The 25,511-nt window shown below is 35.9% G+C and overlaps 1 long non-coding RNA gene across 1 annotated transcript in view; it reads right to left on the reverse strand.

The window, feature by feature from the left end:
- Nucleotides 1-25,511, reverse strand: part of LOC134736383 (uncharacterized) — a 250,849-nt gene that overhangs the window by 161,692 nt on the left and 63,646 nt on the right. The window contains exon 2 of the long non-coding RNA XR_010120386.1: nucleotides 17,920-18,046. This is a non-coding gene — a long non-coding RNA (uncharacterized lncRNA). The remainder of the gene's footprint in view (nucleotides 1-17,919; nucleotides 18,047-25,511) is intronic.

The following is a 25,511-nucleotide window of genomic DNA, read 5'->3' on the forward strand; positions in this document are numbered from 1 at the left end:
GGCTCACTGTAACCTCAACCTCTCAAGGTTCAGGTGATCCTCCTGCCTCAACCCACTGAGTAACTAGGACTATAGGCACATGCCACCACACCTGGCTAGTTTTTGTACTTTTAATACAGACAGGGTTTTGCCATGTTGCCCAGGCTGGTCTCGAACTCCTGGACTCAAGTGATCCACCTCTCTTGGCCTCTCAAAGTGCTGGGATTACAGGGGTGAGCCACCCTGCCCAGCCTAAGTGAATTCTTTAGCAATCTATTCAACAAATATGTGTTGAGTGTTGACTACATACCACACACTGTGCTAGGCACTGGACAGGAACAGTTGTACCAGAAATTAATATAAGAAATGAAATATGTTGCAGAAGGTTTAAATCAAGTAATCTGTCATATTCTGGAGTCATGTAGATGAACCAAGAACATAAGGATTTTGTTAGTTCCTTCAGATCAGTCAATCATAAGGTTGCTCTCCTGAAATTAAAGAATTACTATCAATTCCTCAGTTAAGAGACTGTATGTTGGGGGTCAACATGACAATTTTCTTTACAAATTCCTTTTAAATAAATAAAAACTCAATTTCTTTCCTGTTCTACTCCTCATTCATTCAATTTATTGACTAAATATGTATTAATTGCTACTATGTGCCAGTAAACTCTAGTAGATGCTTGAGATACAATTATAAACAAGACCTTTTGTCAGTTCCTACAGCATGTTTTTTTCCATCAATCCTCCCTCTCTAAAAGGCTCTGGAATTCTAGACTTCTATCCCTGTATCAAGCCCATTCACCTGATCACCTGCCTCAACCATTGCTGTCAACCTCCAAGGTATCATGCTTCTCCAGCATCATGACGAACCCAGGGCTTCTTTAAGAGGCTTCCCTGAGTTATGGAAAGGAAAGCAAGGAAGGAAAACTCTTTTGCTGTTCTTTCCCTCACGTTTCAGGATCCTCTACCTGGACCAAGAAGGGCTTTTGTCTTCTCCCTGTATAACTTATCCTTCACCCTCCCTACCCTACAGGTTAGAGTAAAATTATACCTTAGTCCCACAAGTTTGAATATTGATTATTAACCCATTTCCCGTTTACCTTGAGAGTGTTCATCTCCAATCCTAATGTAATATTATATATATTTCTGTTACATTAGGATTAGAGACAAGTTCTGTATAGAAATAACTCCATGAACAGTTTTTATATTTTATTTTCACATTAAAAATCAGTCAGATTTGCTTCGGCCTCAAAGAGCATGTTTATGTAAAATTAAATGAGCCCTGGCAGTGAGCTGCACCTTTTTTTTCTAAATGGGAAATGGGTTAAAGGGCAGCTTCTGGAATTCAGGAACCCCTTTTCTCCTTGGGGTGACTAGCTCTTGCAGCTGAAAGCTTGGCCTTCAAGATTACTGTCATACTACGAACTATTAAATTCAAAACTTATCAGTGATCTCATTATTCTAGTCTGTCTTTGCCTTCTTCCTAAATCAATTAATGGGAGAACACTAAGATGACAAGAATGATTTCAGTAAAGAGGAATAGAGAACCCCAGTTGAAAAATCTCCAAAAACAATTCTTCTGCTTATATTTGAGTAATTACTTAGAAAATGTCAGTTTCTTTCACCATGCTGCAAGTGTCTTTACAATAGGGACTATATCCGTTTCCCTCCCAATGTGTTCCCAGTTAATGAAGACATGGTCCTTGCCCTGGCAGTGTTAGACTGCTCAGACAGACCATTAAACAAACAATTACACTGCAATGTGTTTTGTTCTAAAACAAGAAACTGTAAAGTGCCTTAGGAGAACATTTGAGGGTGACAACCCAGACTTGAGCACCAGAGAAGGATCCCTGGAGGAATTAATAGATAAACTGGGACCTGAAGGGTAAACAGAAGTTAGTCAAATAAAGGCCATTTGTGAAGGACTTTCTATAAATTATGCTCTTGAGTTTGCATTTTTTTTTCTAAAGGTAATAAAAAGCCATTGAAGGATATAAATAGGGGATTGGGACCTTTTAAAAGGTCACACTGTAGGACAGAAATTGAATACAGACGAATGTGTGGAGGTGGGAAAGGCTGTTAGGAAATGTTGGTTGAATTCCAAGCAAGTCTAGAATTCCAGGGAGCCTGGCCCAGGGTGATGACAGTAAGAACGGAGAGAGGTACGTGAGTTGCTGATAAAGTAGGGAAGGAGCAAGAGGAATTTAGGACATTAGCTAGATTTCTGGCTTAGGCAATTGGGTGATGACACTGACCAATATGAAAAAGAGGTGTAGAAACAGTTTTGTGAGCAATTTCCAAATGCATTTAGAACAGTTATACATAATGGCTCTAGGTTCATTTATTCATCAATAAATACTTTGATTGTGAAAAAGGTCATTTTCACAAATTCCTCCTTACTAGCAATAATCACTTTACCTTTCCAAGATTTGGAGAGCATTAGGGACTATCGTCTCAGCACCTATCCTTTAATCTCACTTCAGCAGAGGCAAAAAGCTTTTTCTGTAAAGGGCCAGATAATAAATATTTTTGATTTTGAATGTCATACAGTCTTTGTCACCACTATGCAATTCTGCCACTGTAGCAAAAAGCAGCTGTAAAAAAATTTTAAATAAATGGGTGTGGCTCTGTTCCAATAGAACTTTATTTATAAAAATAGACAATGGGCAGGATTTGGCCCACAGGTCCAACTTTGCCAAACTCTGACCTAGAGTTATGTTTCCCAGCACATCCCAGCATTGTGTAATGTTTCCATACCCCTGGATACACTTTGTGAAAGGAAAATATCTTGGACCCCCAAAATCACTAAGGAAAATTCAAGCTGGAAACTGCTTAGGGCAAACCTGCCTCCCATTCTATTCAAAGTCACTCCTCTGCTCACTGAGATAGAGGCATATCTTATTTGCCTCCTTTGGTAAGGCTAACCAGAAACTCAAAAGAATGTAACCATTTCTGTATCACCTGTGACCTGGAAGCTCCCTCCCCACTTCCAGTCTTCCTGCCTTTGCTTCAAGTTGTCCCGCCTTTCCAGACTGAACCAATGTTCTTCTTACATATATTGATTGATGTCTCATGTTAAGGGAGGAGACCACTCCTCATATTGTCTTATGCCCAATTTCTGCCTCCAAAGAAAGAAGAAGTAAAAACTAAAAGGCAGAAATGAAATCCACAGGCAGACAGCCCGGCACCACACCCTGGGCCTGGCTGTTAAAGATCAACCCCTGACCTAACCAGTTATGTTATCTATAGATTCCAGACATTGTATGGAAAAGCATTGTGAAAATCCCTGTTCTGTTCTGTTCCGTTCTGATTACCGGTGCATGCAGCCCCCAGTCGTGTACCCCCTGCTTGCTCAATCAATCATGACCCTCTGATGCGGACCCCCTTAGAGCTGTAAGCCCTTAAAAGGGACAGGAATTGCTCACTTGGGGAGCTCGGCTTTTGAGACGCAAGTCTGCCAAAGCTCCTGGCCGAATAAAGCTCCTTCCTTCTTTAACCCGGTGTCTGAGGAATTCTGTCTGCAGCTGGTCCTGCTACAATGTCTCCCTAAATGTATAAAACCAAGCTGTGCCCTGACCACCTTGGGCACATGTGGTCAGGACTTCCTGAGGCTGTAACACAGGCACATCCTCAACCTTGGCAGAATAAACTTTCTAAATTAACTGAGACTTGTCTCAGATTATCTGGGTTCATGTTTTGGTAATCATGAAGGGATTCTGAGTGGAGATACCCCCTGACCTTTGACAAATCTCCTATCAGTGCTTGGTACCAACATGAGCTAACTTCATGGCTCAAACCAATAGGACAATTTGCTGAGATCTGACAGCACCCCCTCCAGAGAATCCCTGAGCTCCAAAAATTTGGGCTAGATATAAAGTTTATTTTGCTGTACAACTTCCTTTTTTTGGAGTTTTACTTGCTTCCAACAGGAAGGCAAGTTATCCTGCTTCCGTGAGGACAGAAGGCAGATAACTCATTTATGGAGTTTGAGCTCGCTTACAAGAGGGAAGATGAGTTTTTTTTTTCCTACCTCTAGGATGGTGGAGAGCAATCTACAGCCTGAGGCCCATCACGAGGTAAAAAACTGGTTTGGGATTTTGTCTTCCAAATTCTTTTTAAATAACTAAAGTTAGCATGAACAACCAGCTGTGTTAATTTCTGCTTAAACTTAGAGCTCTCAGAAATTGTATAATTTGTGTGATCATTGTTAGTTTAGCAGCATTGTGTCTTAGCTGAAATATGGTAATGAAATTTAAAAAGATTTTTTGTTGTTGTTAAAGGAGCTCAATAGTTAAAAGTCAGCTTAATTAAAGGGCTAACATCCAAGATGTGTGCATGTTTGTATTTAAAAGGCCTTCATGTTTTGGGGGTTTTTTGTTTGTTTTTCTCTCCTAAGACCTTGCCTTTTTTTTGAGCAAAAGTTTTTTTTTTTTTTCTCCTCAGTTGACTGAATTCTGTTTTCATCCGATTTTTTGACTAAAATAGTATTGCAAGAGAGGCTACTCGGGTTTTTAAGGAAGAATGTAGTTTAGAGACTCAGAAATGTCTTCACTTTAAAAAAATTTTAAGTGCACTTTAAAAGCATCTCCCTCTAGCATCACCAGACTTTTGTTCTGTACTTTATGATGTAAATTTTGCTATCTGATTTTTGCCTCAGTTGTTTCCTTTAATGTGCAAATTTAAGGCTATTTAGCTGACAACTGCTTAGGATTGTGAAACAGATTATCAAGAATCTGAAAGTCTAAGATAGAAAAAAACGGGGGGGGAGGGTCTTTATAAATCTATAAAATGTACTTCCACAGCAAGCCTAATACATTTTTATATGTATTTATGTGTTACGTACAAAATGTTTTACTATTAAAAACACATAAAAGAGTTCTAATTAATTGGCTTTAAAAAATTAAAAGCGCTTAAATTAGATACTAAAAAAGAAAAGACTAGTCAAATGCTTTTTGAAGTTTATATAACTTAAGTAAAATTTTTAATAAACAAGTTAGCTTTAAAATTATTGGTAAAGTGGCCTGGTGTGGTGGCTCATGCCTGTAATCCCAGCACTTTGGGAGGCCAAGGCAGGCAGATCATGAGGTCAGGAGATCAAGACCATCCTGGCTAATATGGTAAAACCCCGCCTCTACTGAAAATACAAAAAAATTAGCTGGGTGTGGTGGTGGGCGCCTGTAATCCCAGCTACTCGGGAGGCTGAGGCAGGAGAATGGCGTGAACCTGGGAGGTGGAGCTTGCAGTGAGCCAAGATCACACCACTGCACTCTAGCCTGGGTGACAGAGCAAGACTCCATCTCAAAAAAAAAAAAAAGTATTGGTAAAGTAATATTAGAAATGTCTTAAGAATTGCCCAGCATATATTTTTGTTTGAATATGTTAATCAGGCAATTTCATACTTATCCTTGCCAAATACTATAAGGTGTCAAAATTTGCCATAGGGGTTACAAAACTATAAACCCATCCCAAATCAGAATGATTTTTGCTCAAGTAATTTTTAACAAACAAGACACTGATATGGGTTTAAGGGAAATAGCTGCATCTTGAATTTAGTAAGATTACCATAACTTCTAATACTGCAGCTTAGGCAGTCTAGTCCACAGACAACAAGGAGGTTTGTTTGGGGAAAGGACTGTTATCACCTTTCTTTCAAAGCTAAACTATACACTAAGTTTCTCCCAAAATTAGTTCAGTCTATGCCCAGGAGTAAACAAGGAAAGCTTGGAGGTTATGAGCAAGATGGAGTCAGTTAGGTCAACTCTTTTATGCACTGTCTCAGCTATAGTTTTGCAATGGTGGTTTCAGAACTTTAAATCATGACTATCACAGCTTTCATAAATAATCTAGATAAACAATTAAAATCAAATAATTAGGTAAATGTAATGGGATAAATACTTGTAGGCAAACTGGTCATAATTTAGAATATAAAGTTAAATAATAGATATTTCATTATTTGGGTATTTTCCAATAAATATATATTGTAGGAAAACACTCTTGCAAAAAAAAAGAAAGAAAGAAAAGAAAAACATTGAAGTGTGTCTTTTTTTTTAAAAAAAAAAAGGTGAAAATTTTTGTCTAATTCAAAGCTTATTTAAAGGTTATGTATAAAACAAGGCAAAAGGAACCAGGAAATAAAATACGTAAAGGAAGTTATAAAATTAAGGAAGTTTTTTTGAGATAAAAAAGCTTAAAGAAAAATAATTTTATATAAGGAAAAAATCTTGCATGGTAAATTTAGTCCTAAAATAAAATAGCTGGTTATTTAAAAAGGAGGGATGTTCATGACAACCAGAAAGTCATGAATGGTCTGTGTAAGTCACAATAAGAGGATTTATATATATTAAAAAAGAAAACCAAAAACTTTAATATAATCAGGTTGTCATATTATTGTTAAGTTTTGGTTGGTTAGGAAAAAAAAAACTGAGAAAATTTTAAATTAAGGTTATTACATCCATATATTTTCCCGTATGTGCTTTTGAAGTCCTTGTACACTGAATTACAGGGCTTTAACTCCTGGGTCTAAAAAGGACACCAAGTCCTGCTAAATCTTAAACACTGACAGCAATTAAAGCCTCATCTTCAGGCCCCATAGAAGATGCCAGTCAAAATAAACTGCTTTCCTGAGACACAGGGCAAGAAAGTAAAGCTATTCAACTCCTCAAGGCCCAGGAACTATTGCAGAAGAAACAGGAGTGTAAGATTGTAAGGGCCAATTTTGAAAGATAAAGTAAGTTCAGTTTATCTATAAATTAATTATTAATGTCAAAGGCACATTGATGCAAAACCAGTATATGGACCCTTGAGTCAGATTAACAAGGTTTTCTTGAAGCATTAACCAAATCCTTAATAAAAGTTATAAAAGGCTTATGGAAGTTATATTTTATAATCAAGATTAAATTTTATAGATTGTTTACAAAATTTTGAAAAGCTAATGTAATTGGTTTCATGCTGCTTTTATTAGGGCTTGTTGTTTAGAAAATTAAGTCTCCTCTCTCAAATAATGAAGATTATCGCTTTTTTTGAAATCCTTGAATTATCACTTTTGTTAAATTACTTTACAATGACTTGTAATCCTATTTTGTAATATCAAGGGTCTTAAACCTTTTATATTTGACAGACTTTCCAAAATCAAACTATGAATTATGTCGTTCTCTAACCTAATTTATTCTTTAAGACATTAGGTTCTCTAAAGTCCAAAAATGATGAAATTTGGCTTATTTGGTATAAACAGTTATACAGGAAGCATTGTCAAATATGAAATGGTGTTTGGATTTCTTTGGGCTGTATTTGTATAAATACATTATTGGTATGTGTTCCAAAATTATGGGAAACTCCTGTAATTCTGGCATAACTTAGTGTACATTATCAGTAATAATCATAATTGCTATGTTAAATTATTGTGTAGCACAGATGTAACAAATTACCTTGTCAATTGTGCCTTTTAACTATGGCTGCCTTAAAACTTATTTTTATCCATGGACAATTGTCTTGTTTCAGTCCTCTTTAAAAGATGGTTTTATAATCAGCTATAAATCTCCAACAGGTTTTCTTCAATGCAGGTTTCCAATAACTTTGGAAGTTGTGACATGAGAACAGAGGAGAAACTTTCAGGACTCATGGAGAGCTAAAATGATCATGAGTGTCAAACAGAACAGGAAGTAACTGCATGGACTGAACCAATCTTTTTGATTTTTGCTTAATATGTTTGCTGGTCCTTTTTGTTTATTTGTTTTTCAGAGTCTTAAAACTTTTCTTTGAGCTATTGACAGCTTTTAACAATTTAGTATACTTCTATAAACAAACTTTGGAGCATATTTGTTTCTCTCTACCTGATTTCTCCAGAATTGGAAACTACTTGTGAGTGTTCTTAACTTACAATACAGTTATTTGCATAAGTAAAATAATCTGTTTTCATTTGTAACAGGACACAATTGGAGAAACTGGTTATTCTACCAAGGCTTTGACTGGAATCATGTGCTTTCCTTTAAGGAATCAAACTTGACTTATGGAGCCAATAAAGCCGTTGGAAAAACTGGCCTCATATTTTGTGTACACAGTGCCTGTACAGGGTTTCTGATCTGTGGTAAATAAAGAATATCACTTTCTGACAGGCTCAGAAGCCCCAGGCTTATCTTGGAACCTCAAGAGAAGAAGAAATTTCACCCAAATCATGGGTAATTGATGGCACAGATCTGTGGCTGGGCTAGGCTTTAAAAAGTCTTATCTGAGATTCCTCTTATGGAACAAAGTTCCATCAAAGCCAATTTAAAAGGCTGTGTAAAAAATAATTATTCTTACTGCACTGTATACAAATATTTAGGCCAAGTATAATAAACAAACCCATCCTACCATGATTTGTCTTTAGTAAAATGGGAAACTGGAGAGATAAAAAAAAAATTATGTTTCAAAATAATAGCACACCTTGAGGACTAAGCTCTGATTTTTTATGTCGCCCAAATTCCTACCTAAGGGGTCTAGGGAGTCATTCCCTACAAACCATAAATCCTCATCAGATGGATTTTATTTGACCCTATATATCATGACTCACTTTTCAATATGACCCTGGCATAACATTATGAGACAAGGAAAAAATACTTAACCCCAAAATATATTTACTTGCCATACCTTGAAATTGCCCTTCAAAGTCTTTTGTGGGAAAAATCGACATCTATAGAGAATCCCCCTTCCCCTTTGTTTTTCTTCCTTTCTTTCCAGATTCAAGAGATAATCAGCTAAGAGCCAGGCACTCTTTTAATCCCATAAGAAACATTTTACAACCTGCTCTCTCTCTGAAGTCTGCTATCTGAGAGATTCCTCTGCACAATAAAACTTGGTCTCCACAATTCTTTATCTTAACCTGAACATTCCTTTCCATTGATCCCAGATCTTCAGATAAACAACCAATTGTCAACCAGAAAATGTTTAAATCTACCCATAGCCTGGAAGCCCCCCTTTGAGCTGTCCCACCTTTCTCAACCAAAACAGTGTATTTGTTAATTTTATTTGATGGATGTCTAATGCCTCCCTAAAATACATAAAATCAAGCTGTACCCCATCCATCTTGGGTGCATGTTCTCAGGACCTCCTGAGGGCTGTGTCATGGGCCATGGTCACTCACATTTGGCTCAGAATAAATCTCTTCAAATATTTTACAGAGTTTGAGTCTTTCAGTGAACAACCTGTTGTTAGATTCCAGTTGTGACTAATTTTTTTTTCCAATTTTTATTATTTTCTAGTCTGGACCAAATTCTTATTTTTCTTGGCTATAAGTCTTCAAAATAATGTTTTCAATTTTTTTCCTTCTCTTTTTTATTTTCCTACTTTGCAGTCACTGAAAACTAAGTGGTGCTTTCTTAAAACCCTGCAAACTGAAGTCAGACAACCTAAAGTTGACCTATTTATGTACATAAGCCACTTTCATACCTGCCTACTAATATATGAACTTCAGAGTAATGAAGTCCATATCAATTTTTCCAGGGTTGTTATTTTGTTGTTGTTTTTTCTCTCTTCCTCTCCCCTGTTTTCTCTTCACAGGACTGAGACTTCACGACCTGCTAAAAACGAGCTTTTCAGACCTACCCATGTAGGAATAAACTGTCCTAGCCATGAGAGAGAAGATGAAACCTGAGGCCAGAGACTCATTTTCTTGTAAAATGCTTTCTCCAAAAGATTTTTAAAAAGAAAAAGGGGGGAATGTGAAAGGAAAGTATTTTGGGCCCCTAAAATCACTAAAGAAAACTCAAGCTGGAAAATGCTTAGGGCAAACCTGCCTCCCATTCTATTCATAGTCACTCCTCTTCTCGTTGAGATAAAGGCACATCTTATTTGCCTCCTTTGGAAAGGCTAACCAGAAACTCAAAAGAATGTAACTGTTGGTGTATCCCCTATCTGTGACCTGTAAGCCCCCTCCCCACTTCTAGTCTTCCTGCCTTTGCTTCAACTTGTCCCGCCTTTCCAGACTGAACCAATTTACTTCTTACATATATTGGCTGATGTCTCATATCTCCCTAAATGTATAAAACCAAGATGTGCCCTGACCACCTTGGGCACATGTCGTCAGGACTTCCTGAGGCTGTGACACAGGTGCACCTTCAACCTTGGCAAAATAAACTTTCTAAATTAACTGAGACTGTCTCAGATTTTCTGGGTTCACAACTTTCACTTTGGAATTTTAAAAATCATTCTTCATTTGGGGGTAGTATATGGTAAAGAAGTAATTTTAGATCATTGTGTTATTAAAAACTGTTACATTGACTTTATAACCATGGCATGTTCATAACATATGAAACTAAATTTTTACTCTCTCCCCTTTAACAAGTGACATATTTTAGCTCTTATCATTCACGCTAAGCCTTATTTTCTACATGACAGGATAATACAGAGAGCTTCAGTTTCCCTTGTGCAGATGTGGATTATCCTTATCACTCCTAAATAAAAATGCTGTTTGAATAAAATCATCACTAAATTTTTTTTTCTTTTCAAATAGGTACTTGAAATACTAGAGATACTTTGACATGCAATATGAGAAAGCTAAAGAATGGAACTTTTGTATCTGTTGAAAATCAAGTTGAAATAAAATTCAAGAATTATCATCTCCAGGATGTCCTTTCAAATCCCAACATATACACTAGATTACATCCCCCTGCTACATATTCTCATAATCATGTAAACCTTTTATTTTGGGAATGACATAGGAGCCGAAAACAGAAGTCACATGGGAGCTGAGATCCTGCATATGTCCAATCACACCAGTCCCTCTCCTCACAACACTCCATGGGTGTCATTTCACTCGGAGCAAAAATCAAAGTCTTTACACTTGCTTGCTTAGAATGCCCTGACCTCAATTCCTGCCCCCTTCCCCTTTGCGTGTTCCACTCGAGCTTCCTTGCAGTTCTCAAACATGCCAAACCCTTTTTCTTATAAAGGCCTTTGCTCTTGACCTTCCCTCTTCCTGGAGCACATTGCCCGATATGTGTATGACTCATTCTTTCATTTCTTTCAGATCTCTGCAGAAATGTTAACTACTCAGTGATACTGACTTAAGGAGCATTCTATGTAAAATATCACCAGCAGCGTCACTCCCTGTTTCCTTTCTCTTTCGTGATTTTTCTCTATAATATTTATGGAAGTCTAATTTAGTATCTATATATTGGTTTATCTGTTCTCTGATATTGCACAAGGATTAAAACCGTTTAATTCACTCCTCTATGCCCACCACTTAGAGCAATGCCTAGCAGGAAATTTGTGCTTAGTAACTGTTTGCTAAATATGAATGCATAGCATGTATTTAGTTTGTACTTGTATTATTGTGTGATAATTTGATTGAAGTTTGTTTTAGTCAAAACTGTAAACTCTAACTCAGAGTCTTTATCTGTTTTTATCACTTTATCTATTTATATAGAAAGTGCATATATATATTTTTTTTCCATAGGTTTTGGGGGACTAGGTGGCATTTGGTTACATCATCAGTGGCCATTTGTGAGGTTTTGGTGCACCCATCACCCAAGCAGTATATATTGAATGCAATTTGTAGCCCTTTATCACTTACCCACTTCCCACCCTTTCCCCTCAAGTCACCAAAGTCCACTGTGTCATTCTTATGCCTTTGCATCCTTATAGCTTAGCTCCCACTTATGAGTGAGAACATAAGATGTTTGGTTTTTCATTCTTGAGTTATTTCACTTAGAATAGTCTCCAATTCCATCCAAGTTGCTGTGAATGCCATTAATTCATTCCTTTTTATGGCTGAGTTGTATTCCATTATATTTATATATTGTGTGTGTGTGTATATACATATATGTACACATATATATACACGTATATATATACGTATATATATATATACACATATATACATATATACGTATATACACATATATACATATATACGTATATACACATATATACATATATACACATATATATACATATATATACATATCGGTTTATTTACTCATTGATTGGTGGGCATTTGGACTGATTCTATATTTTTGCAATTGCAAATTGTGCTGCTACAAACATGCATGTGCAGGAATCTTTTTGTATAATGACTTCTTTTCAAGAGTGTGCCTATACTATATCAGCAATGTTCTACAGACTAGATAAAACTTTTGTTTTCGTACAGCCTACATTCTAAAGGTCACTAATTAATTACTTATATATAACCTAGTGACAGCTACTTAGTACAATGTGGCCGGTTGTATTTCCCAAATAAGACGTAACATTTCCCATATGTTAGGAGTTGAATTGTGACCCAGCAAAAGACATAATGAATTCCTAACTCCCAGTGCCTCAGAACATAACCAAACTTGGAAATAAGGTCATTACAAATGTAATTAGTTCAGATGAGGCCATACTAGAGTAGGATGGGCCTTTAATGCAATGTGACTGGTGTCCTCAGAAGAAAAGCAGAAAGAGACAGACAGCAAGAGGATGTCATTTGACAATGGAAGCAGAGATTGAAGTTATGCAGCTACAGGCCAAGGATTGCTGTCAACAGCAGAAGCTAAAAGAAAGGTGTCGAACAGTTTCTTTCTTGAGCTATTGAAAGGGTTTGACCCTGCAACATCTTGATTTCAGACTTCCAGCCTCTAGAACCATGAGAATAAAAATTTCTGTTGTTTTAAGTTACCCATTGTGTGGTACTTTGTTACAAGAGTCCTAGGAAACTAATATAGCATCCCACATGTTCTTCCTCAAATGTGACCTTGGCACTCATTCCATCAAGTAGGAGGGTCTTCTCCCCTTGAATCTGAGTGAATGTTTATTATTGTCTCAACCACTACAAAGGAAGTGATGTCATGTGACTTCTGAAGCTAGGTCATAAACATGTCATCCACTTTTGCATTGTTCTGTTGGGATCCCAGCTCTTGAAATCTATTCACATGCTGTGTGGAAGCCCAAGCAGTCAATGGAGCAGCCTGTGTGGAGAGGTACCAAAGTACCTGGCCCAGAGCCTTGACTGAGCTCCCAGCCAACACCAACTTGCCAGCCATGAGGGTGAATTATCTTTAAAGTGGATTCTCCAGCTCCCAGTGAAGCCACCCCAGCTAAAATTACGTGGAACAAAGATGAACTATCCCCATTGAGCCCTTCCAAAACATAGATTCATGAGCAAAATAAATAATTTTTTTTATTTTAAGCCAAATTTTGGGATAGTTTATTACACAGCAATAGAAAACCAATGTATACATGCTAATTATTTACTGAACGAATAAATAAACAAATCCATGCTTCATACTGCCAACATGGCTTAGTGACATTAAGTACATCCCTCAAAACTGATCTAATTTAAACCTGGAAGGTTATTTATTCTGTAAGTTCTAAATAGACATTATAAATGCACACACTGATATAAACAACAAACTAAGAATCTGGAGAGGCTTGAGAGAATGGATGCAGTGGTGATGTAGAGACCACTCTGAAGGGAATGAGACACAATTCCTCTACAATGGAGCGATGGGGGTAAAGACTTGTGCAACTATAGGATTCTCTTATAATGATATTTGACAAAGCTGAGCATGTGACCATTCTAAATAGTATGAACTCCTATAGAAAGGTATAACAAGGTTTTGCAGAGGCCTGAAACTTATACAATTTGAGGTGCTCACTTCTAGAAAAAGAATCCAAAAACGCATATTAAAAACAAGTCTTATTAATGGATATTATTTCGAATGAGAAAAATCACAAGTCATAAGTCTTAAAAGGTTGACAAAGACCAGAATAATAATACGTTTATTAACTGCTTAGCATTTATTTATGTTTTTCTGTATTTTTTGGCTGCATTCTCTTTGATCATCTTTTTGTATGGCAAAAATTTTATATTTTCTATAGATAGAATAAAAAATAATTATTATTTCCTCTAGCATGATTATAAGGAATTTGGTGTTTTAACTATTGTTAGTTTAGGAAAGTATCTTTTATCTCTACAACTCATTATAAGAAATGCCTTGTAAGTTTTTACAATTTTTGTCAAATTTTTAAAATCTCTATCATCAAGTTTCTTTCATTTTAAAGGAAAGATTTGGGAAATTTTCCCACAGACTAGCTTCTGATTCCAGACATTTTAATCTTTGCTTCTCATCCACTAATCACTTACTTCTATTCCTGGTCCCATGAGACAATTTATATTCCAAAATGACCTCTGGTCCTGTGTACCTTCATATCATAACAATGGGTTAACTGACACAGCAGGTGACAGACATATTCTTAGAACCCATTGCTACACTAGGATAGCTAATAGCTAACAATAACCATACAGAAATGACCACAAACCACATAAATATTATGCACTAAAGATAAACTAATTATATTTCCTATTCAGCTCTCAATTAGCTTCACCTCTTACCTGTCTCTGCTTCTATCCATTCCACCTCCTTCCTCTTTCTTGCCCTACCAAACATCAATACACACACACACACACACACACACACACACACACACATACATCTTTATTATCAGAGCTTAAGTCTTTGATCTTTATTAAAGTTGTTAAATGCATGAAATGTTAGAGTCAATTTTATGGTCAGGCTTCTTTAAGATAAAAGCCAAGAGAATTACTGTCTCCTAATATAGGAAGGCTTAATCAGAACCTAATTAGGGAATAAATATAATTGAGAAATGAAGATTAATTTCGGCCAATTTCAGTGTTACTTGGCTTCCTGGTAGTTTCCACAGAGATAGAGAGATAGATTAAATCAATGCCTAATATACTAGGTTTTAGAAATTTGTCATTACGAAGTATCTAGAGATTTGCACAAAGATTGATTTAAAGGATGATTGGGGAAATGAAGGACTAAAAGTGGAGGATGAACAGGGAGTATTAAAATATTGTCAATTATTCACTTCTCAAAAGAAGACATTTATGCAGCCAACAGACACATGAAAAAATTCTCATCATCACTGGCCATCAGAGAAATGCAAATCAAAACCACAATGAGATACCATCTCACACCAGTTAGAATGGCAATCATTAAAAAGTCAGGAAACAACAGGTGCTGGAGAGGATGTGGGGAAATAGGAACACTTTTACACTGTTGGTGGGACTGTAAACTAGTTCAACCATTGTGGAAGACAGTGTGGCGATTCCTCAAGGATCTAGAACTAGAAATACCATTTGACCCAGCCATGCCATTACTGGGTATATACCCAAAGGATTATAAATCATGCTGCTATAAAGACACATGCACACGTATGTTTATTGCGGCACTATTCACAATAGCAAAGACTTGGAACCGACCCAAATGTCAAACAATGATAGACTGGATTAAGAAAATGTGGCACATATACACCACGGAATACTATGCAGCCATGAAAAAGGATGTGTTCATGTCCTTTGTAGGGACATGGATGAAGCTGGAAACCATCATTCTCAGCAAACTATCGCAAGGACAAAAAACCAAACACTGCATGTTCTCACTCGTAGGTGGGAACTGAAAAATGAGAACACTTGGACACAGGAAGGGGAACATCACACACTGGGGCCTGTTGTGGGGTGGGGGAAGGCGAGAGGGATAGCATTAGGAGATATACCTAATGTAAATGACGAGTTAATGGGTACAACACACCAACATGGCACATGTATACATATGTAACAAACCTGCACATTGTGCACATGTACCCTAGAACTTAAAGTATAATAATAAAAAAATAAAATAAAATAAAATTTTGTCAATTATTACATTTAATTGAATGTAATAATTTAGAAATTTAGAACTCTAATAGTGTGGATATTGGGTGTGTGATGGGTGTGTGTGTGTGTGTGGGTGAGTGTATATGTGTCTGTGTATGAGAGAGAGAGACATTGTTTTATTTGGGTTTTGGTTTTTATTACCTTTTTACTTGGGATATTCTAGGAAAAACAAGTTGTAATATTTATAGGATAACCTTATAAAATAATACATAATTCCAAGCTGATAGAAGTCTGAGTAACTTTTTTCTTTTTTTTTTTTTTTTCTGAGACAGAGTCTTGCTCTGTCGCCCATGCTGGAGTACAGTGGCATGATCTCAGCTCACTGCAATCTCCCTGGTCTAAGCAATTCCCCTGCCTCAGCCTCCCAAGTAGCTGGGATTTCGGGCACACCACACCACACTCGGCTAATTTTTTTGTAATTTTAGTAGAGACAGGGTTTCACTGTGTTGGCCAGACTGGTCTCAAACTCCTGACCTCAGGCAATCTGCCTGCCTCAGCCTCCTAAAGTGCTAGGATTACAGGCGTGAGCCACCACGCCCGGCCCTAAGTAACATATTTTAAGAACATTCTTTATTTGTCTGGCTAATAGTTTTCCAAATTCCCAAATATCTGCCCTTCACATTCAACTCTGGTCCTTGTAATTGCATGTATAATATGTGTGTGGTTTGAGAACACAAATACATAAATGCTCTCTAAGCTTCTACTTCCAGTTCTGAGTAAATAAGTTACAGAATAAAGAGCAAAACAGATTGTTGTCCTGTTGTTGTATTATTCTGTTTTTCCTCCTGGCTCAGCTGCTAATGAGCTATGTTGTCTTGGACAAGAAACTTGGCCTCTTGGTGATTTCAAAAGTTTCCTCCAGACTTTTACAGTGCCATGACCTTGTTTTAGCCTCCACTTACAATTTCTGGAAATGAATTCTACTTTCTAATTCAGGTTCTCTGGGTGACTTTGTTGGCTGTGTACCTCTCAGTCACCAGATGCTTTCTTAACCATACTTGGCTCTGTTAGTATGATATAAAATAATCTCTGCTTTTTTGTATTAAATAATTCTGAAGCATTCCATTGTTCTCCTCAATGACAGTTTTTTTCTTAATGTTATTCCATGAAAATCTTAACTCACATGCTTATATTTACATATTTATTTGTTTAAATTAAATCATGTTGTTTTAAAGTTTTCTGTGTTCAGCATTTCATTTAAATTTTCTTTAAATTCTTTTTGAGTTATTTTCAAGATTTTCTTAGAAAAATATGATGATTATGGTTCTAGGGAAGTACATCAGAATATAAATAATACAGACTCTGGAATCTCTCAGACATCAGTTCACTTCAGGTTCACTAATCTCTAGCTGTAGGTCTTCAGCAACTGATTGTCATTTAACCTGTAGCCTGAGGCTCAATTTTCTCACCAATAAATGAGAGAAATTCTAGTATGTATCCCTGGGTTGTTATGAAACTTAAATACGGTTATGTGAGTAAAGGGAGTTTAACACAGCATAGAGCACAAAATAAACATTTCATAAGTGTTAGCTATTATTATTTAAATTGAAGTTATTATTATTTATTTTCCTCATTCTACCTCAGTTAATACCATGAAACAAAAATGATAGGTTTGAACAGATAATCTCTACTTTCTCTACAAAAGAGCAAGTAGTTTTTAAAGACTCATATATCAGATTAAATTCTAATTTTCCAGTAAGAAATAAGACTCAGTTTCATCAAAAAAAAGTTTTCAATTCAGTAAAAGCTGAGATGTACTTTGAGGATTGTAGCTTAACTAAAAGAGGTATAAAGCTTTCAGAAGATAATAGACAGTGAATACAAGCTAAAAGAAAACCTGGGAAATAATACAGATTTCTCAGAGATCTGAGCAAACAGGAGCTTGGAGAGTAAAAGACAGGAAGAGGTGTGCAGAGTGTAATGCTGCAAAACAAGCTTCCTGAGAAGACTTTCACTATCTCACCTGTTCATTCACTCATAAGTACACTCATCTATTTATTCACCTTACATTTATTAACAGAGCCTACTATGTGCCATATTCCCAGCACTGGGAATACACAAATGAACAAGATAATAATAATATTATTATAATAGCTAACTGAATGGGTTGCAATCATGGCATATTTTAAATGTTTTCCAGAGCTCACAATATTTACTCTAGCTAGCTATCTGATTTCCTGGGGTAGATAAGAATTTATTGTAGAAAGAATGGAAAGAGAAAGACTGAGTTAATATTCAGTAACTGACCTTCAAAAATATGATTTTGGCAGGGCATGGCAGCATGCATCTATAGTCCCAGCTACTCAGGAGGCTGAGGTGTGAGGACCACTTGAGCCCAGGAGTTTGAGTCCAGCCTGGGAAACATAGTAAGACCCTAAAAAATAAAAAAAAATTAAAATTAAAATTTAAAAATATAATTATGTGTTTGAACCTTTGATTTAAAAGAGAGACTATTGGATTATAGCCCTCTAAGAGCCTAAGAAAAGAAGCCAGCTAAGCCCTGCTCAGATTCTTGTCCCAAGAAATTGTGAGATAAACGGGTATTGTTTTAAACTGCTAAGTTTGAGGTAATTTGTTATACAACAATAGATAACTGATACAGAGAAGTATTCCTATTTTTCACTGAATGCGTACTAATACCTAAATGTCATTGATGTTATTGGTAATTTTTTTCACTAGGTATTTTAAGATTTATGCATGCATGATTAGTCACACTTAATACCTGCTAGACAAACATATATTATGAACCTATGATTGCCTATCTATATATAGCTCGCATACTCAACATCTGTAAGAAAGCATTTTGTATTACACCGAAGACTCGCCTGAGAGGGTGATTGAGTTTTGCTACTTACTACAATGGAAAGAAACATGCGACAAAGTGAATGTTACATATATAAAATTTTAAATCCCAAGATAAATTCTTAGAGAGTGGTGACCTAGAAGGCAGGAAGATTATTTTAAAGCCTGGTTCAAGTTTAGCTTTACTACGCACAGAATTTCAAGTTAGAATAAATTAGGTGTGTCAGATTATGACCAAGAATAAAATTACGGGGTGTAGGGAAAATAAGCAAAATATTTTGTTGCCATAGCAAGCCAGGTGTATTTCTATAGAAAGGTATTAGAGTAAAAACACTAGCTGGCAAATGTATAGTAATTTCATGTTTGTTCAACAGCTTGCAGTAACATTAATTCCTGGTAATCACTAGTAATTAAGATAACTGTTTTTCCAGTCCTATCCACTCACGATATGAAAAACAAACTATTTCAACATCACTTTATATTTTTACTTAAGAACTGGCTAGAACAATCTTTAGACTAGAAAGTATTTACTGAGAACCATTTGTTTCGTTCAACTAATGCTTAATGAGTGTAAAGCCAGGTACTAGAAGTGGGGAATAAAATGATAAAAGATGCAGTCCCTGCCCCAAAGAAGTTTTGACTCTAATGGGGCTCCTTTAATATCCTTTTATGTCCTCAACTCTATACTAAGCCCTGCTGGTAATTTGTACTAATGATATGCCAGGTTCTTTACCTAAAGAAATTTGACTGTTGTTGGGAAAATGGAAATTAATATTCTTAATACTACTGATAACTCTGTTGAAACAGATTGTTCATGACATAAGATTTCAGAGAGCGAGACAGAGAGGTCACTGATGGATGGAATAATCCAAAAAGTCTTATACAAGGACTCAAGCTGAGCCTGAAAGGATAGCTAGAGTTTAAAAAATCTAAAGAGGGACTAGAGGAAATTCTGGGCAAGGAAAATGTTCCTGAGAAAATGAGTGGAGGTAGAAATGGAATTCGAATAGACTTTGTATGTTAGAGAATCACAAAGAAAATGGGCCAATGCAGAGAAACAGGGTTTTTTTCTGATTAGGGTGGAGAATGTGGAAAATAAGAATGTCTGATGAAGGTACAGATTTCAGCTATAGATAATGTGTTTTTATTCTGAGTTTTCTCACTTAAAAATTATGTTTGGAATGAGTATCATTTTCAGCAGAATCACTTGGTAATTTTAGTAATAAGTAGAAGCAATAAAATTCTTCTCTATGTAACGAAATATGTAAAATTATATTCTTTTCATAGCTGGTTCAACAAGTCTTATATAGACATTCTGAAAAGCAGATTGGAGAGAGAGATGAGACCCATAAAGGATGTGTTCATTTAAGAATAAATGGTTGTAATCAGTTTGTTGTTGTTGTTGTTGTTGTTGTTGTTGTTGTTTGGTTGGTTGGTCGGTTGGTCGGTCGGTCAGTCGGTCGGTTGGTAGGGTTGGTTTTGTTTGGTTTTTGTGTTAGCTTTCGTTTTTGTAAGCACTAAGATATTAGATTATGCTAGGTTGAGATATCACTGGATGACTACAGAGTCATCTCAGCCAAAAGTATGTGAGGTAATTACACTCAAAGTATCATAATTTAATATATTAAAATACATTTAACACATTAAAATAATTTAATACATTAAAATCATGTATGATCATTCAAGAAATGCAGAATCCCATCAAGAAACAAAAGAAGTTACCTGCGCCCTTGGTTGGTGTGCTGACTTCTCCCTTTTCAAATAAAAAAAAAAGGAATTGAATAAGGGTATAACTTTAGCCCAGGAATAATAGTTTGTGAAATCTAAAATGTGTGGACTCGAAGGGCCCTGTTTTCATACAGGATAATATAGCTGTTGCTAAGAAAGACACACATACATCTGCAAAAGCAGATTTCATGTCTCGCTGTCAAATGTCTGGCCTAAAATAGTCACAATAGCATGAACATGAATTGGTGATGTAACCTCAACCTGTTTGAAATGACAAAATTGTTCTCTTAGTGGGAAGTGCCTTTTATACCTCAAAATGGTTTTAGATGAAAGAAATAATGAAGCAAATGAAATCATAGTAGTAATACTTTGGAGATAATGAATAAAGTTCTGAAATTAATGTTTAAATGAATTAGTGCATTGGAGAATGTAACATTGGCTTCGTGATTCTAATAAAAAATGTATAATTGATTTTAGATTTGTGATTGTGAAGTTGAAAGGCATGAGACTTTAACTTAGGTCAAAGGATTTCACTCCTCATTGAGTGATTGTATCTCTGGAGAGTATAAAGAAATCAGATTTTAAGGTCTCTTAAAGGATCTCTGCTTTGACTAGCTTATAGAGATAAATAAGCACTTAGATAAATCAAATATTTCTAATATCCTGAGAAAATAAGGAAATTGAACTTCTAATATTTTAAATGTGCTAGACTTCTACCAGAATAATTTTCTGTGCTTTATTTTGGCTTTATTGTGTCTCTGATTATTTAAGAGGAAAGGAAACAACAATAAAAAGCTACAGGTCTTCTTTGACAAAAAAGGAGAGTCTCAAAGGCTTATGGAAAGACTCTAACAGGTACTTTAAACTATTGACACTTCAAAGAATTGACTGTTAAGTACAAGTTTCTGGGCTGATGTTGCTTAGACAGCTACAAGTGGACTCAGGATTTCCAGGACTTTTCATGATTACCAATTATTAAAAATGAAATCAAAGAGATACATGCACATTTAGGTTTATTGCAGCACTATTTACAATAGCAAAGACTTGAAACAAACCCAAATGCCCATCAATGATAGACTAGATAAAGAAAATGGAGAACAAATACACCACAGAATACTATGCAGCCATAAAAAAGAATGAATTCATGTCCTTTGCAGGGACATGGATGAAACTGGAAATCATAATTCTCAGCAAACTAACACAGGAAGAGAAAACCAAACATCACATGTTCTCACTCATAAGTGGAAGCTGAACAGTGAGAACACGTGGACACAGGGAGGGGAACATCACACACCAGGATCTGTTGGGGGGTGGAGGAAAAGGGGAGGGACAGCATTAGGACACATATCTAATGCACACAGGGCTTAAAACCTAGATGATGGGTTGATAGGTGCAGCAAACCACCATGGCACATGTATACCTATGTAACAAACCTGCAGGTTATGCACATGTATCCTGGAACTTAAAGTAAAAACAACAAAAAAAAACTTATCCATACACATTTGGTTACACATTTGGTGTAACCAAAAACTACCTGTTCCCCAAAAACTATTAAAATAAAATTGTAAAAAGAGGACTTATATAAAATAAATGAAGTCCACCAGTGAGTACTTTTGCAAATATGAGCTTCCTTGTGATTTTTCTGAAGAACTAAAACACAAGGCAAAGGATGTTAGCACATTTGCAATTATAGCCCATATCATATAGGATTACTTTTCATTTCACTTCTCAGGAAAATGCTCCATAAATGTCCCCTTCTCCCACACAAATATATATTCTTTACCATAAAAATTTACCCCCCACATTTAACAGACTCATCATACATGGTGTTTACCTGGTTTAATGGGTTGAATAGTGCCCCCTAAAATTAATGTCCACCCAGAACCTCAGGATGTGTGTGACCTTACTTGGAAATAGGATATTTGCTGATGTAATTAAAAGGATGGAGATGAGATCATACTGGATTAGGGTGAGCCCTAAATCCAATAAAAGTGTCCTTATAAAAGACAGAAAAGGACATCCAGAGGTACAGGAAAGAAAGCCATATTAAGACAGAGACAGAGATTGAAGTGATGCAACCACAAACCAAGAAATGCCAGGAGCTGCCAGAAAGTGGAAGAGGTAAGGAAGGATTCTCCCCTAGAGATTCTGGGGGGAGAAAGGCCCTGCTAACAGCTGCCCTTCAGAACAGTGAGAGAACACATTTCTGTTGTTTTAAGCCACCAAGTTTGTGGTAATCTGTCAGAGTAGTCCTGGGAATCTAATGCACCTATTATTAATCATTACTAATCCGTAGATGATGAGGCCCTGTTACATATACTTCAGTCAAATAATCATTTTGCCTTCTGAAGCTCTGCTTGAGTGTATTTACCTATATTTAGAAATAAAATCATCTCGGAGATCAAATGACAAAATGCCCAAGACCTAATAGGATGTTTAATTTTATCACCCAACAAGTCTGAAGAGAAACAAAAATCATTATGTAGATTATATCCAATATCTCTAAGAAAATATGTCAAAACTTTAATTGGAAAGGGGGCTTTAAAATGTGTTTTAGCAGTAATTTTCTTTTTGAAAAATTAAATTATGTATTTCTAGAATTCAGTTGGATTGTTATTAAATTTGTTATATATTTGCTTCCAAATTGTTCCTTGTATTTTGAACTTTTTTGAATTGAATCCTTTCACTTTTGCCACTTCAATTATTTTTAGCTTGTTAGCCTTTAATTACTTTCAACTTTCTTGCAAATTAGAAAAACCAGGGGAGCTTTCGAAAAATATCTATGCCTAGTCCCTATGCCTAGAGATTCTGCTTTAATTATTTTAAATGGGGCCTAGGCAGCAATGTATTTTTCAAATTCACTTTTTTTCAGACTCCCTATGATTCCCAAGTACACATAAAATTGAATGCTATTTGCTAAAACTACTAGCCTGCCAGATTAGCAGTGATTTTGTAGTAGATTGCATGAATTTGTATGCCAAGAGCTAATCTGGCAGGCTAGCAGTTTGTTTTTATTAACACTATATACTATTTAGAGATTTTTATATGACTTTTCATTAATGATAGACAATGATTCACACAGTGAGATATTTTTTAAATGCAGGTAAAATAAGTTATTGAAAATGCCACACAATTATAGTTTTAAAATTAGAGCAGAGAGGAACCTAATGGGCCATGGACCCCAACTCTTCCAATTTATAAATAAGATCTTCTAGAAATGTATGAGATCTGTCCAAATTTAAACAGCTACAAACTCACAGCATTAGACATTAAACCTGGTTTTCTGATTACCTATCCATTATAAAGAGTTGTAATGATTTTTAAAAGCCCTACATTTGTCCTCATAAAAGCTAAGAAACAGAAAGGATGTAGTGTTTCACACGTGGGTGAAAAAAATTTTTTTTTCTAAACCTTAAACTTCACTGGGTTTTTGTGTCTCATAGATAACTATTTCCTAGGTCAAAGACAGAAGCATTATAAAAGCTCACTTAAAAAAAAGAATGATTGATTATTCAATATTTGTATAAGAATACGTGGGTTTTGACCCCATTAAATTTAAATTACAGTTTTCAATATGGCAAATTAGCATGGGCTGCTGGCTGTCTTACCTCAAATCAACCCTGGAGAAACTGTAAAAGCAAGGGAGAAACATGGGTTTTAGGTATTAACAGCAATTACAAAAGCCACAGGAGACATCCGTGGAGAAACTGAACACCATGTCTTAAACAGGTGTAACGGTTATGGAAACCTCAGATTTGTAGTCAAGTTGAACAGAAATGTGGGAATCTGGGGATCCACTACCTGCAATTGGCATCTGAAGTGGAAGGCAGTCTTGTAGCACTCATCCTTTAACCAATGGGGTCTACACTAACTCTGGGAAGTTAGTGTCAGAATTAATTAAAGTTAAATTGTACACTCAGTTGGTGTCCACAGAGAACTGGAAAATTGCAGTGTGTGAAAACCCACACATTTGGTGTCACAAGTACTGTTAGTACAGAAACATGTATTTTGCCTTTAGTGACAAATATAATTTAGGCAAAATCTATGTATATATGAATAAATTTATTTATATACATATATAATACATGTGTGTATTATACATATGCCTACATATACCCAGTATGAATATACATCTACATAATAAGGAAAGAAGGATATAATATACTGAAAAAAGAATGATAAAAAAGAAGATATATTTATCATAAATGTCAATGTACCTAATATCCTCAGATATAGGTGGTAGCCAAGCGGTTAGGAACAAAGAAGAAGCACTTGAATTTGGGATATATTTTGAAGGTAGAGCTGATGGGACTTGCTGATGGACTAGATTTCAGAGATGAGGAAAAGAATCAAGAATTCACTGAGATGGGGAAGAGGATGGGAAAAGCCAGTTGGCAAGGGGTGGTAGATGCTGGAAATTAAGTATTCAGTTCTGGACTTGTTAAATTTGAGATGCTCATTTGACATCCAATTTGAGGCAACAAGCAGGCAGTTGGATACACAAGTCTGTAGTTCATGGAGAGGGCAGGAATGTAGGTAAAAATTTGGAAGTCGTTACCATATAGATAGCATTGAAAGTGATGGGACTGGATTAGATTGCCTAAGCAGAGCATAAATAGAGAAGAAACCCAGGCTGGAGACTGAACCCTGAACTTCCCAAAATACATAGATCGAGCAGAGAATGCATGCAAGTGAAGGAGCCTGAAGAAAAGCCAGGGAGCTCTGAAGAAAACCAGGGCAATGTAGTGCCCTGAAAGCCAAGTACGGTAAGTTTCAAGAAGTGGACAATCAGCTGAGTCAGATATTGCTGAGAATGTGAATAACATAAGAAGAGAAAATTAATATTAGATTTGGCAAAAGGGAGGTAGTGGTTGACATCAGTAAAAACAGTTTCAATGAAGTAGTGGAGAAATAAACCTCTTGTAAGCTGGGTCAGTGTGAGACTTATCACCTCCAGGTAAATAAATCAAATTCAGTTTTTGGACCAGCAAAACTGAACGTGATATGAACTACTGAGAGATGATTCCAGCTGGTGACATACCACTGAGAGAATCAGTTGCCAACTCTTATGTATTCTGTGTCATCTTTTGAAAACTCAGAGTAAAAACAGAAGTTTTAATATTATATTTTAAGTGCTCTGTGACACTTTATGCTTACAGTAGACTTTATGGTTATTGTAATCTAATGGTAAAATCCTTTGCCAAGTGAAGAATCTGCTTAAAACCAGTAATTCCTATTTTTTAAATAAGTGAAAAATCTTAAATATATCTTTTATATGTTATTTTCATGAATGATGCACTTGGGAAGCA

This window comes from Symphalangus syndactylus, chromosome 4, assembly GCF_028878055.3.
Source record: "Symphalangus syndactylus isolate Jambi chromosome 4, NHGRI_mSymSyn1-v2.1_pri, whole genome shotgun sequence".
NCBI lineage: Eukaryota > Metazoa > Chordata > Mammalia > Primates > Hylobatidae > Symphalangus > Symphalangus syndactylus.